Below are 12,994 nucleotides of genomic sequence, written 5' to 3'. Positions count from 1 at the left end.
TATCTGCATTACTAAGGTCGGGGAACAGGTCAGGGAAAAAATAGTGGCCTAAAAACAATTTTGGCCATTGTATAGAAGCCTGTACCTGTCGCGGCTGTTGAACGAATAAGAGCTGTACTTCTGCCACCTCTTGTTGGAAAAAAGGAGAAGAGATTTGTCTTTATTGACCAGATCAAACCACACTATGTGGCAGATACTGAATAGTAGGCCTATTGGGCTTCTGAGTAGCTGACACCCTCCCCTTGCTACTATACAGTAAGTTGAGACAGAAAGGCTCATCATGTTTGAAGAGTCTCCCATACGGAATGATGGACTATGTAACAATGCCATGGGACTCGTTCCTCTTGAAACAGATATTCAAAATCAAAATGAAAGACAAATTTCAATTTGAACTAACACTGATGTCTACATAAATATGCCTCAACGAGAGCCATATACAAGTTCAACAAAACCTGCTGAGCTACCTAAAATAGATCGAACTGCATCTGGGTATTTCATCCACTTTGATACCTGTTGGTTGGATCCAAGTGAACCTGAAAAAACGCCAGCCCCAACATCTCATCTACAACAAATCAAAGACTTCTTCATTTTTCTTAAAAAGACATACCCGGTGTCACCTTGGTTAGAACTTTAGATAATCCCTGGTATACTGTTCTTTCTTTTCTGGATAGGCTTAGTAACTGTTTTCTGCTTACTTATCAATGGAACTTACCTGTGCCAAAGCTCTGCAGCATTGAAAGTGAATTTGATCCTGAAACCTCATGTTTCATCAAATCTTGAACAAATAGACTTGTCATCAGTGAACATTACAGCAGTTCCTATACCTGATGTTATAGTGTGGGACAAGGTTGATTATGATATATTTGGCCCGACCGAACTTTTCAAAATACCTTATTTATTTAAAATTTCCTTAAATTATATCATTAGCTCCAGTACATTTTTCGATGATTGGGATTTTAAAACTGTAAATAATATGTTGTCTGATTTAGAACAATCTGCCATATTTTCTAATAATGAAATGTTACAAGACACATCAGATTTTAACACCATGTATTGTTATCAACATTATGGTCATTATTTCCCACACAAATCCAGTACCCCTAGGAATATTTCAGATATCACCAATGGGAACATTGCCCTACACCTCTGAAAAGTAGTTCAAAATCTTTTACACAGAAATGTTCCTATTTTTCATGGTTCAATATTTTTGACCCAACCTCATACTACTATAAGGTTACACCAACAGCTGCACAGAAAAATATGCTGAGCAACACCAAATAGATTTACTCTGCCTCTTTTATTACTCATCCCTCTGAACAGGGTTTCGAATTATGGAAAGACACTATAGACTTAAAATCAGTCTGGGGTTCTAGAGACTGGCAAGTCCAGGGGACAGAAGCGCTATTTAGAGCATGCCTCATTCCTTAGCAGATGATAATTCTAAACAATACGGTGCAACACACTACCTGTCTTAGAATAGCCAAGAATAAGGATTTGAACACACCTTGGATTCCAACACACCATCACATACCGAGGGTAATTTTACATCACAAGAAGGGATTACAATAAATGACATTTTACAACACAATATATCAGACCCCAATTGGAAGGGATGGTTAATTTAGCCCACAGACACAAACATGTCAGGGAAGACTCTGGGGTACCACTGAAGGTTTTAGTATCCACAGGACAGACCCAAGCTATGTACAAAGAGAATACCTAGGGGTGGTGACATCATACAGCTTTGGAAAGTTGTGCTTCAATTGGCTAAAAACCTCAACACTACCACAGGTGAAACAACACGTATCCTTACTTACAGGGATTTTTTATTAGGTTCCAGAAAGCCACACCAAAAACGTTTCTATTATACTGTCTATAACGAAATTTGGAAATTCTCCCAACAAGAAGCAGCGGAAAGACTACGGGAAATAGTTAGGATCAATTAAGAAAAGGCATTAGCTGTAGTTGACAACGGTATGACTACGTTAACATCCAGGATTTAATCACTGGGCAAAATTGAATCTTCTGCTAGTGATGTACTAAAATAAGATTTGTCCATACTACAGCACGGACACTCAAAATTACGTTCTATTACGTTATTGAGCTGGACACTGCAATCATTGCGCGCAGGTTATGTGCCTTGGCATTTTATCAACAGTACGTCAGTGTTTTCTGCATACAAACTAACGGAAAAACTGATGAAAATGGCACAGAAGGGCGCAAAATATACAATGCTGCGTATTAAAAATCTGGACAGAATTACCTTCCACATAATGGTTGGTCCATGGCCGTAGAACATTACGGGTCACAACTTTCCAGTTTCAGTACTGCCTAGAACAACAACAGGCAGGCAGATATGAAGCGATGGGTTGGGAATTCATCAAGGAATTTAGGAAATTATCATGCAGATTTCGATGCAGGAGTGGGGATCTAGAAGTGTTTCTAAGCGGTACAAACTGTGAGAACGCTTTAAGTGGATCTCTCGTATGCCAGGGTATTATGCTGCACGGGCCTGCAATAGCTCAGTAACAAACCTATCCTGTCACTTGAGGGGTACCCCAGCAGCCGTGATTACCCCAGTATTCAGGCTACTTTCGAATGGGAATTACTTGATTCTGAACAATCAAGGTTGTTGTGGGATGCTTCCGGGCATCGCATATTTTGTTACCGTGATCTCCAGGGTTACTTGCTGTATGCAAGTATTGTTTCCACCGACACACACAGTTAGGGAGGCATCGCTATAGCCTTCATTGAATGTTTCCTTTATACAGTTTGATACTCTGAGCAGAATGAAAGCCATGCCCCTACAGAAGACTGTGCCCTTAACCTCCGCCCGGGAAACTTTTGATCTTCAAATAGCAAGGTTCTCGGCAGAGATATAGGCACTCATACGTACAAACAGCCCCTTCCATTTCAAAGAAATGGTAAATCGTACCTTTAACATGTCTGATACGTTGGGTATAGTACACCTATTTAAGACCTTAGGTTCGAGACTGTTAAGCACCTTTCAGACGGTCCTCAGAGTTATACCAAACTTTATACACTCCGTATTCTGAAGCATTTCTGGAGGACTTCCGCTGATTCTGTTTCTAATAGCAGGTATCCTGATTGTAGTTTTGTGCCACACAATGGATGTCCTTGTCACCAAGGCGAATGGAAAAAGCACTCCTGGAGCTTAAATACCGTGATTGCGTGGTACAATATCTGGGCACACATCGCCTACGGGAACTGAGAGCCTCTTGGTTCCTGTCATTTAGACCAGTCTGGATGAACTGCATCCTACCTGTTCTCCGATGCCTGTTCTGCAGAGAGAAATGCGTGTTGAATCTCTGTCTGACACTTCCATCAGTTGCTCAACTGGACGTTGATGCTTTACTTGATCCGATATCGACCCATCTTCTGCAGTGTCCCCAGCATATTCCTATGTTGATGGGGTCATTATAGCCTTCACAGGAAGTCTCTGCTCCTGTTGGAATGGATACCGCTCCTCCACTGACATCCAGGCCTTGGCTGGAGCACGGGCTGCCCCAGCATCTGCTGCAGGCAGTACAGAAGATCATCGGTTCTCAATTGATGTAATCTGTGAAGTGTTACAGCGATTAACGTCTAAAAAGGCAGGCAACAGCAATGTTGCGTCTACCAGCCAGTACACATAAACATTTTGGCATGTCGTGTGCTGGGAAAAATTCTGCCTTTTTTACAGAAACTAAAATTGGAACTCCAAAAGAATTGACACTTTTTTATGACCTGCATGGCTTTCCGATGCTTGTAGTGGTTCAAACTATATATACAGGCACATTAGATCTATTGCTTGAGTGACAATTTTTTCTTTTACCATATTTCAGATTTTTTTTTTTAGCAAAACAAATGTTTTGCTATAGTTTTTTGCGTACCAGTGCCTAGACATCCTAGTAGTACATTAGAATTTAATTATGTTGTCCAGTCGGGTGAGGAGTGGGTGTTATATTCCAAATAGGCACCCCGATATAGGCTAAGGTAACATAGGAACCTTTCACCTATACTCTCCCGTACATTACACACATAACGATACTTGGGGACTGACCTTTTACCTAGATACAGCACTGCACACAGAACGCAGGATTTTCCCTGCTAAAAGCTTCATACATTATGCATGAGGATTCTTGGAAACTCAGCAGGACCACCATCTCCTGTATAATAACTATGTATAAAGTTCATTCCCGAAGTCATCCTATGTCCGACAAGTGGCCAACAAGGTAGAACCCCAGGGGAGACCTTTGGGTATTTAAAAACATCTTGCTGAGACAGAGAGAGGGGTCAGGGTTGTCATTTTTGATAGTTGCCAAGAACTATTCTCTCCCTGATAAGAGGAGTTTCTAGTGGCACTGTGAGCTAGCTGGTACACCGGCTAACATACCCGGTGGGGGTGTCTAGAATCAGTCTGATACCAATCCAACAGTGTATGCTGTCTAAATGTGCAGATCCTAAACAGGTTTTCTAGGAACTACAAGACAATGGTAGAGTGTGTATGGCGGGGACAAGCCACATTAAAGATCAACTTGAAGGCACCAGAGAACCCTGAATTGAGCTGAATCCAGCCCTCTGGCTTGAGCCTGGTTTGAGACATAAGTGGCTCACCCACCTCTACTGAATACCCCAGCAGCTCCCACTCCTTCTCCATCACCATGTCACCCACATCAGCGGAGGCCTGAATGCACTGTACACGGACCCTAGCCAATAAGGTGCCACCTGTGGACACCAGTAATGTCAGCTGTGAAGTCACTGCTAATGCCATTTGTGGTGACATTAGTAATGATATTGATAGCATTGATTGTGATTTCACCGGTGATATCATCTGTGAAGTCATTGTCAATATCATCTGTGGCAAAATCAGTAATGACGTTGATGACATCATTTGTGATTTCATCAGTGGTGTCATCTATGATGTCACTAATAACATCATCTGTGCGTAACATCAGTGTAGTCCTTGATATCGCCACTTGTGGTTTCATCATGGATGTCATCTATGATGTCACCGATAACATCAATTGTGGTAACATCAGTGTTAACATTTATAGCATCACCTGTGATTTCACCACTGATGTCACTGATAACGTCATCTGTGGTAACATCACTGATGCCATTGATAGTATCACTTGGAGTTTCGTTGCTTATGACATATGTGATGTCACCAATTATGTAATTTGTCATGGCATCTTAGAAGTCATCCTCGATGTCACTGATAATGGCTCCTGTGATGTAATCAATGATGACATCAGTGATGTCACTGGTTATAACATTAGTGGTGTTGTGCGTGATTGATGGTTTCTTGAGTGAATTTATGTGTTCAACATTCTACCTCAGATTATACCATGCCATGCGCAAATCAGCCCTTGCTCTCCTCCAGTCGAAATGGCTCATCCCAACTGCCAAGCCAGTAACCTCTGAAAAAGGAGATAATTAACCATAGATGTTTAACAGGTTAAAAGGACCCCATGTCTGGGCATACAAGTCACCCTTGGATGCCACAGTGATGAATACATAAACGTGAAGGGTGGGCTGCTTCAAAAAATCTCAGCCACTGGAAACAACTCAGGCGCATCCAGATCCAGTATTTATTTGTCCATCAATCTAGCTCAGAATAGACCCACCCATACGCAAATCAACCATGACCCAATGGGAAGAGTCCAGCCAAACTGCCTGACCATGTCCTCCCTGAACCGGAATACAAGCAACACCAGGACCAGGGTCGGCCTATGTGGGCCTCTCCAGTTTGGTGTAACCTGCACAGGACGCACCCTGCACAGTACTTACAGATCTCTGTCTGTGCCCTCTGGGCACTGCACAAAGGACGTGGCTTGCCAGCATGTTGAGTGCAGCATTCGGCTGCTTGGCACAGTGCCTATATGTGTCCATGCCATGTGCTCACTCACACCCTATGTGCAACATGGCAGAGGGTCATGCATATGTCCGTCAAATGCACTCTAGGCACACATGGTATTATTACCTGGAAGTATTCAGCACAGAGTCAGTGGCAATGCCCACTGCTGGGGATGCCCATGCAGTCATTACCCACTTTGCACAGGGCATCGGAGTCACCCTGCTGCTTTGAACTATGCCTGGTGCACTTCAACTATAATAATGAGTCTGTGAGACCTGTACCCAGGGCACAGTAGTGACCATTGCTTGTCCTGACTAAAACATACACAGGGCATGGCCATCGCCCATGCCAATGCATAGCATATCAATTTATGCTTGGAGTGTGCCCATCCTAACTAACTGGTGCAGTCTATTCAGATTCCATAGATCATACCATGTGGTCGTGTTGGTCCACTGAATCAGAATACCGCCACTCTAATTGTCTGAAGCAGAAGCATTAGTCCTCTGAGCCACCGTGCACGGATACTGACTGACAGCAGGTGAGATTTGCCAGTGGCCCACTGTCTGTCCATACAGCTGCCTCTTGATCAGCACACGCTGTGCTTAGTCCCCAGTTCTGTTGGTGCCCTCGTAGTATGAACAGGACCCGGAGTTGTCCCGGGCTATTTAAGCACATTCACCTGTTTATCTTTTCCACCGCGCCAGTCCAAAGTTCACTCATCGCAGACCTTTATTGTGACAGTCACCATGAATTTACACTGCCCACTGGTGCCAGCATATGCCACGTATTCAGGAATGGAACACCACTTGCCCCTTTTTAGCTTTCATGGCATAGCCTCATTTAAATACACAATGGGTTAATTTATATATTGCTGATATAGTGATGTGAAAAGGCAGATAAGAAGTATTTTGGCACTATCCAAAATAAGCACATCATGTGAAACAGAGGGTGAGAGGAACAGATGGAGAGCCAAGGACGCAGGGAAGGAAACAGAGGGAAAAGAACGAGACACTGAGAGCAATGTTCCCTCTAATTTTTTTCCTCTGTGTGCGGCAGTTTAGGGTCTCTGTGCGCTGCAGCCATGGCTATGTGCGCCAGAAACCAGACCGCGCGTGTGTGCAGCGCCAAATATCCCTCCAAATTTTTGTTAAAAAAACTGAAAATACTGTGCTTTTCCACACACACACACGGCGCCACATTAAGGGTCTTAAGGCAGATTTGCAATTTGAATACACAGAGGCTTATGCTTGTTTAAATCTGCTGAGTGACGTTAACCATGGTTATGGAATGAGGCTATGTCATCTAGAAGTGCGTTCATACTTTGGTTTTCTTTCGAGACAGCTATCATTTGGCCCGGCTGTTGCTCCGCTGCTTTTATACGTCGGTGTCGTTACGACTTTCTGGGTCCCTTGATTTCTGGCCGTGCACCGGCGCTGAAATGTTGCTCATGCACATTCGGTATAGATGCGGTTTCTCTCCTTTGTCACCTCCTTTGAAACAACAGCTGTCGTCGCAGCAGGGATGGGAAATCCCAGCCTGTGGTTGGCTAGGGCGGTGGGTGGCGCATGAAGTGAAGGCCGAGAGAGAGGAGTTACAGTGTCAATGGTCCGAGCACAAGGAGCTGGTGTTGGTGGATATCTATGGCCTGACAGCTGCTGTGAGGCATACTGTGGGAGGGGTGGCACCATGCCACCAGAGCTCAGCTACTACCGACAACGGCGCAGTTCCTCTTTGTCCCATCTTCACGCTCCACCCTCGGTTCTCTTTTTGGTACTTATTCTCTAATCGGCCTGCCTCCACCCTGGCTTCTGTCTCATTGTCACCTGTCCCACAATTCTCTCTGATGCCCAACCTCTTCTGGTGTGCTAATAATAATAGCAGGAACAATAATGTGTTTTTGTATAGCCCTTTATATACACGCCTCATTTATAAGGACTGGAAATAGCAAGCAATATTATGCAATCATATAAACTCCAAATGCACGTGGATGTGGGCAGTGAGCATTTTATTAACTTCGGGGTGATACATGGCTACATTGTTCCAGGCCCTCCGTGCCCCATCATCACAGCTATTCCAAGATATCAGCATACTCTTTCTTTCAAATAAAGAAAACTCTGACATTCTAAAAGTATTACTTCTTGTACGTGTGCAAATTTCTGAATATTAAAACAGATATTATATACAGTATTTTATATCAGAGAGACCCCCCTGGGCCAAATTCTGAAACATTTTCAGGCCCACAGGAGTACAGGGGCCACATTGACTCCCGCAAGACTCCAGCAGGATGGAAAAAACATTATAAAACAAGAATTTGCAATGCAATAGGTCACACATTTACGACGAGTTTGAACTACTGGTATTGTAAATGACAATGCCTTTTATTTATGTGTTGACTTTAAAAAGTAAATAAAAGCTATTGTCATTTTACAATGCTCATAGCTGAAACTCTCGGATATACAAGACCTATTGCATTGCAAATGCTTTATTAATCTGCTAGACCCACACAAAATAAAGGACTCAGGAGCCACAATTTAGAGGGAGAAGTCAGCAAGGAGACACCAGAGCCCTCCTTCGCCCTGTAACAAAGTGCCTAGTCCTGGAGCAAGTACGGGGGGAGAAGAGACCGAACTATAGAGATAGGGGCAAACCTATAAATGGAATGGAGCATGGTTTTCCGTCTTGTCCTCCAAGTTAATTTCTTGATGTCGCTCGCTGTCACCAACTATTCTTCAGAATCTCTATATTCCTTTGAAGGACATGTCAATTCCTATCCTCTCGATTCTCTTGATCCTTCACTTTTTATCTAATTTCTCGCTCAGGCCTTCATACTACTCCTAATATTTTCGAATCTTTTCCTTTCTATTTCTCATCTCTGTCTTCTTAACACGTTTCTCATTACATCTTGTCTCTATATGTATCCCTCTCACATGTTTACACTTGTGCCTTTCTCTCTTGCAGTCTTAATGTTTGGCTATCCCTCTGTCCATGAGCTCTAATGTAACTTCAGCGCTTTTAATCAGATACATTTTCCTCATAGTCACACGCATTTCCACTTTATTATGTTTAGCTGATGTCTCGCATTTTCATTTATATAACCCAATCCTGGAGGCATTATCCAACCATATGACCATCTGCAACATCTGCATTATGAGACACAAGGGATTGCAAAAGCACTTGTGCCTTCGCATCCTTCGATTTGGGGTACTTGCGGCCTGTGGACCCAGAATTCCTTAGGCAAGAGCAAGCAAGCAGAGCACCGCCGAGGGCCACCAGCAACGACCCTGCCCAGCCAATGAAGATTGCAGATCCAAACTCATATTTGGTGTTGACCGGGGTGAAGGGTTTGTAGTCCTGCGCAATCGTGTTGCCATACCATGAACATGCAACCAGAGCAGCCAGACCTCCCAGCAATAAGACGATGCCCCCGGTCATGGCGATGCACGCCTTCTTCACCTTGTCGTCTTCACCACACTTGGTACATTTCATGCCCACAGCGGACACCACAATGAAACCACCATCAGCACTCGCGTGGCCTGTAGAGAACCGGACAGCGCCAGGATGCTGTCTTACACCTTGCACTGCATCTGGCCCGTGCTCTGGATGGCGCAGCTCATCCACAACCCCTGGTTGACGGCGATGGTCATGATGATGCTGTCCCCGGCATAGGAGCTCATCTGCCACTGGGTCAGGATGGTGGGCACGATCAGCCTGATCCAGCCCAGCAGCGCCAGTACGAAGCCCAGCATCTGCAGTCCCGAGTTTGCCATGATTGATCCTGGCCTCTGCAGCATCTCCCCTTCAGTCCTGTCAAGTATCACGCATCAGGTGTGACGCTAACGCATTTCAGTGTGGTGTTACCGCATCACTGCACTGAAATGCATTGTCACACCTTTTTTGCCACTTTGCTGACAGCACTGAAACAGCGCCTCTGACACCTCTGTGCCATGCGCCCAGCCCGGCTGCATCAGACTTCACTTGCCAGGCTCGGACTGTAACACTAAAGAGTTAAAAGATTGTGCGCTCACTCGTGCCCTGCTACAATGTTACAATCTGCCCGGCAGCTCTGTGGCGCCATGGGGTAGATAATGTGACCTCACGTCCTGGAATAGGAAACGAGGCGGGCCGGGGTCGGGTTTGGACTAGACTGGAGTTGAGTTTGTAAGGGGCTGGCTGTGCAGTAGGCGCCAAAGTCAATCATGGCGTGGCCCGTAGCATCGCGCTACCTGCTGCAGTTCACAAGGCATGCATGGGCCAAATTCAGCGTGCTGTCAGCTCCTCAGAACGAATCAACTAATAATTGCCGTAGCCAGCCAAGGAAGACAGAGAGGAGTGAGTGACACGGAGTGCAGAGGCTGCCTGGACAGCCTTTCACTGGACGGCCCCGCCGAACTGCCCTATAGCCCTGATATGTACCACGGTCGTCGCCGTAATGCTAATTTTGCCTATACAGTACTGGATTATAAACACCCAGGAGGAGCTGAAAGAGATTGAAATCTGCAGCGGCCTGGGGGAGCCGCTGAGTGCCCAGCTGGCTGAGGTAGATCATAAATGTGTGTCTGCATCATGTCCACGGCTGCTCACTTTTCTTCAGGCATTTGCCAGTTGTCTGGTGCTCATTGGATGCTGGGCGGGAGGTGTGTATTCAAGCTGGTGTGCTAATAAGAAAGATAACAGGGGCATCCGTGTACTGCAAGGTGTCCCGCTAATTGCACAGTGTGTGATATGGCTTCTGTCTCAGTGATCGCGGCGTGGCTATGGCTACCTGTGAGTGGGGGAACTCACTGTCCATCCTTAAAAACACTGGAGGCGGGCTGGGGCCACCGGGCGGTAAACTCTATTCCAGTGGCCCATAGTGGTTCATGCCCTGATCTTGCCAGTGCCTGCAGCCTCCAAGCTGGCCTTGGCAGAGTCTGTATCGCTGCCGCCAATGGCAATGGAGAGGCATAACCACCGCAATCGGACTCCCATCTGCCACTGAAATATGTTAAATTTACCAGCCTGTCTCGCACCGCGCGATCAGGTGCTACCTGGTAGTAATGCTCAGAAGGTGTAATAGGTGGCCGGACCGGCGCAGTGTGAGGTATCTAATTGCATGTTTCATGTTGTAGGGCCTCTCTGACATCGGTTCCCTCTTGGGCCGGGTCACTCACGTGACGTCAGAGAGAGGCCCAGACCCTATGTTTTCCTGATTTTATGGGAAGGAGGGGCCCACGACAAAGGCTGGCAATCTGTGATTGGCAAAGGCTGGTAGCAAAAGCCTCCAAACAACGTACAACCGAAAAAAACAGCTCCTAGGCTAATGTACATAGTCTTGATTTAATATATTGCAAATGAGGTTTCTGATATTGGCATGACTCCAAGTGTATGACTTAGACATGAGTAGCATGCAGTCTGTGTAAGTAGGCGCTTGGGGGGTGAGGGGGACTAAGTGCTATACAAATACTACAGTGCAATGCGAAATCCCATATGCAAATAGCATAATTATTTTTAGAATTTAACATCTTCTGATTGCATGCTTTCAAAAGGCCTCCTCTGTATTCCTAAAACTATGCATCCCTATAGCTTTTACCGAGGGGTAGAGTGGGTAGTTTGGTTGCGAGGAACTTAGGCCGTCCAGAATCATGCTGCAGCTCGGTCTACAATACTACTGTTTTCACATGACCAGCCGGGCCGCCGGTGCTCTGCTCTATTTATGATCAGCGGCATTCAATTATAATTTCCGAGCCGGCCGAGGACAGCCAGCAACCTGGACCAAAGTCTAAGAGCAAGGCAGATTTCCGCGGGGTGTGTGGCTCGCGGCCTGAGTACACAGCTGCATTGTTGCAGTGTGATTCGCTGACTGGCTAATCTGACTAAAGATCCGTAAGTAGACAGTGTTTTACCAGTTGCCAGCCCTGAGTTTTTGTCATTGTTAACACAAATGTACTGAGAGGGCAGGGTCTGGAATCTGAGGTCCTTGTGCGGGTGCTGGGTCCCTTACCATCAACTTTGCCTGCAGTGTCGGCCCAGATCCAACACCAACTCCAGAGCTGAGCCGCAGGTCACTGTCAGAAGCGCCTGTAGCTCAGTGTCAGGCTGCCTGCAGCAGATGATGTGATCTGGTGCCTACTGCTGGGCAGGTAGGGGCACCGCTCACCGATTGGGGTCGGCCACCCAGCTCGGGGTAATGATTTTTATTGGGATTGAGGCTCCTAAACTAGTCTTTACATAATGAAATACAGCCTGTTATCTGTGCGTGCCTCAGCCTCACTCTCCGTTGTAATTTCTAATATTTTAATGTTTCCCTGGTCTTCATTGCTTGATTTTCCTCACGAGAAATTGTCACTCATAGTCCTTGAAATATCACTCACAATTGCACTGAAATTATGAAACTGTCACACATGGCAATCGTAAACCTTGGCAGCTATGCCCCTCCCGCTCCGGCCTCTCTTCCCCTGCTCGGATCCGCCGTCCTCTTCCTCTCCGAGCCTCTGTCCGACAGGCGCCTCCTCCCTTTCTCCTCAGTGTCTGTATTCATATTAATTGCAGCGCACACGGGCTGCAATTAATATGAATACTAACTCAATGGCCTACAATCGGCCCCGCAGTGTCACACACCGCGTGTGCTAAAGCACACATCCTGTTTGCAACTCAATTTTTCTTTTCTTAACAGTGCACCGCTGCGGGGCTGATTGAGGGCCATTGAGGTAGTATTCATATTAATTGCAGCACGTGTGCGCTGCAATTAATATGAATACTTACTCAATGGCCCACAATCAGCCCCGCAGTGGTGCACTGGCAGGAAAGGAATAGAGCAAGTGCAAGGGCCATTTGCACGTGAACGAGAACAGAAAATTACGGGTTTTCGCGCCGCTCGCATGTTAAAAGCGGAGGCGCGAACAGTCGTAGAATGTGCGTGCTAAATAATGAGCACTGCGCGCTTGGGGTGCCTTCAATGCGCGCAGGTTATTGGGAACAGTGACTGAGAGTGCATGTGGGATTGTGAGAGGGAGGGAAAGAGAATAACTAGCATTTGCAATGCAATAGGACTCGCATTTACGCAAGACCTATTGCATTGCAAACGGTAGTCATCATGGACAACGGGAGTGAGGGGGAAAGGCACGGACAATGGGAGTGAGGGGGTGAAGGCACGGA

The 12,994-nt window shown here is 45.9% G+C and overlaps 1 protein-coding gene and 1 pseudogene across 2 annotated transcripts in view; both read right to left on the bottom strand.

Annotated features, from left to right (window-relative positions):
- Positions 1-12,994, bottom strand: part of POU2AF1 (POU class 2 homeobox associating factor 1) — a 305,111-nt gene that overhangs the window by 26,573 nt on the left and 265,544 nt on the right. The gene's annotated exons all lie outside the window — the stretch shown is intronic.
- On the bottom strand, positions 8,972-9,627 carry LOC144825335 (claudin-7 pseudogene; annotated as a pseudogene).

This window comes from Lissotriton helveticus, chromosome 3_1, assembly GCF_964261635.1.
Source record: "Lissotriton helveticus chromosome 3_1, aLisHel1.1, whole genome shotgun sequence".
NCBI classification, from domain to species: Eukaryota; Metazoa; Chordata; class Amphibia; order Caudata; family Salamandridae; genus Lissotriton; species Lissotriton helveticus.
This window is presented reverse-complemented; position numbering and strand designations above follow the sequence as displayed.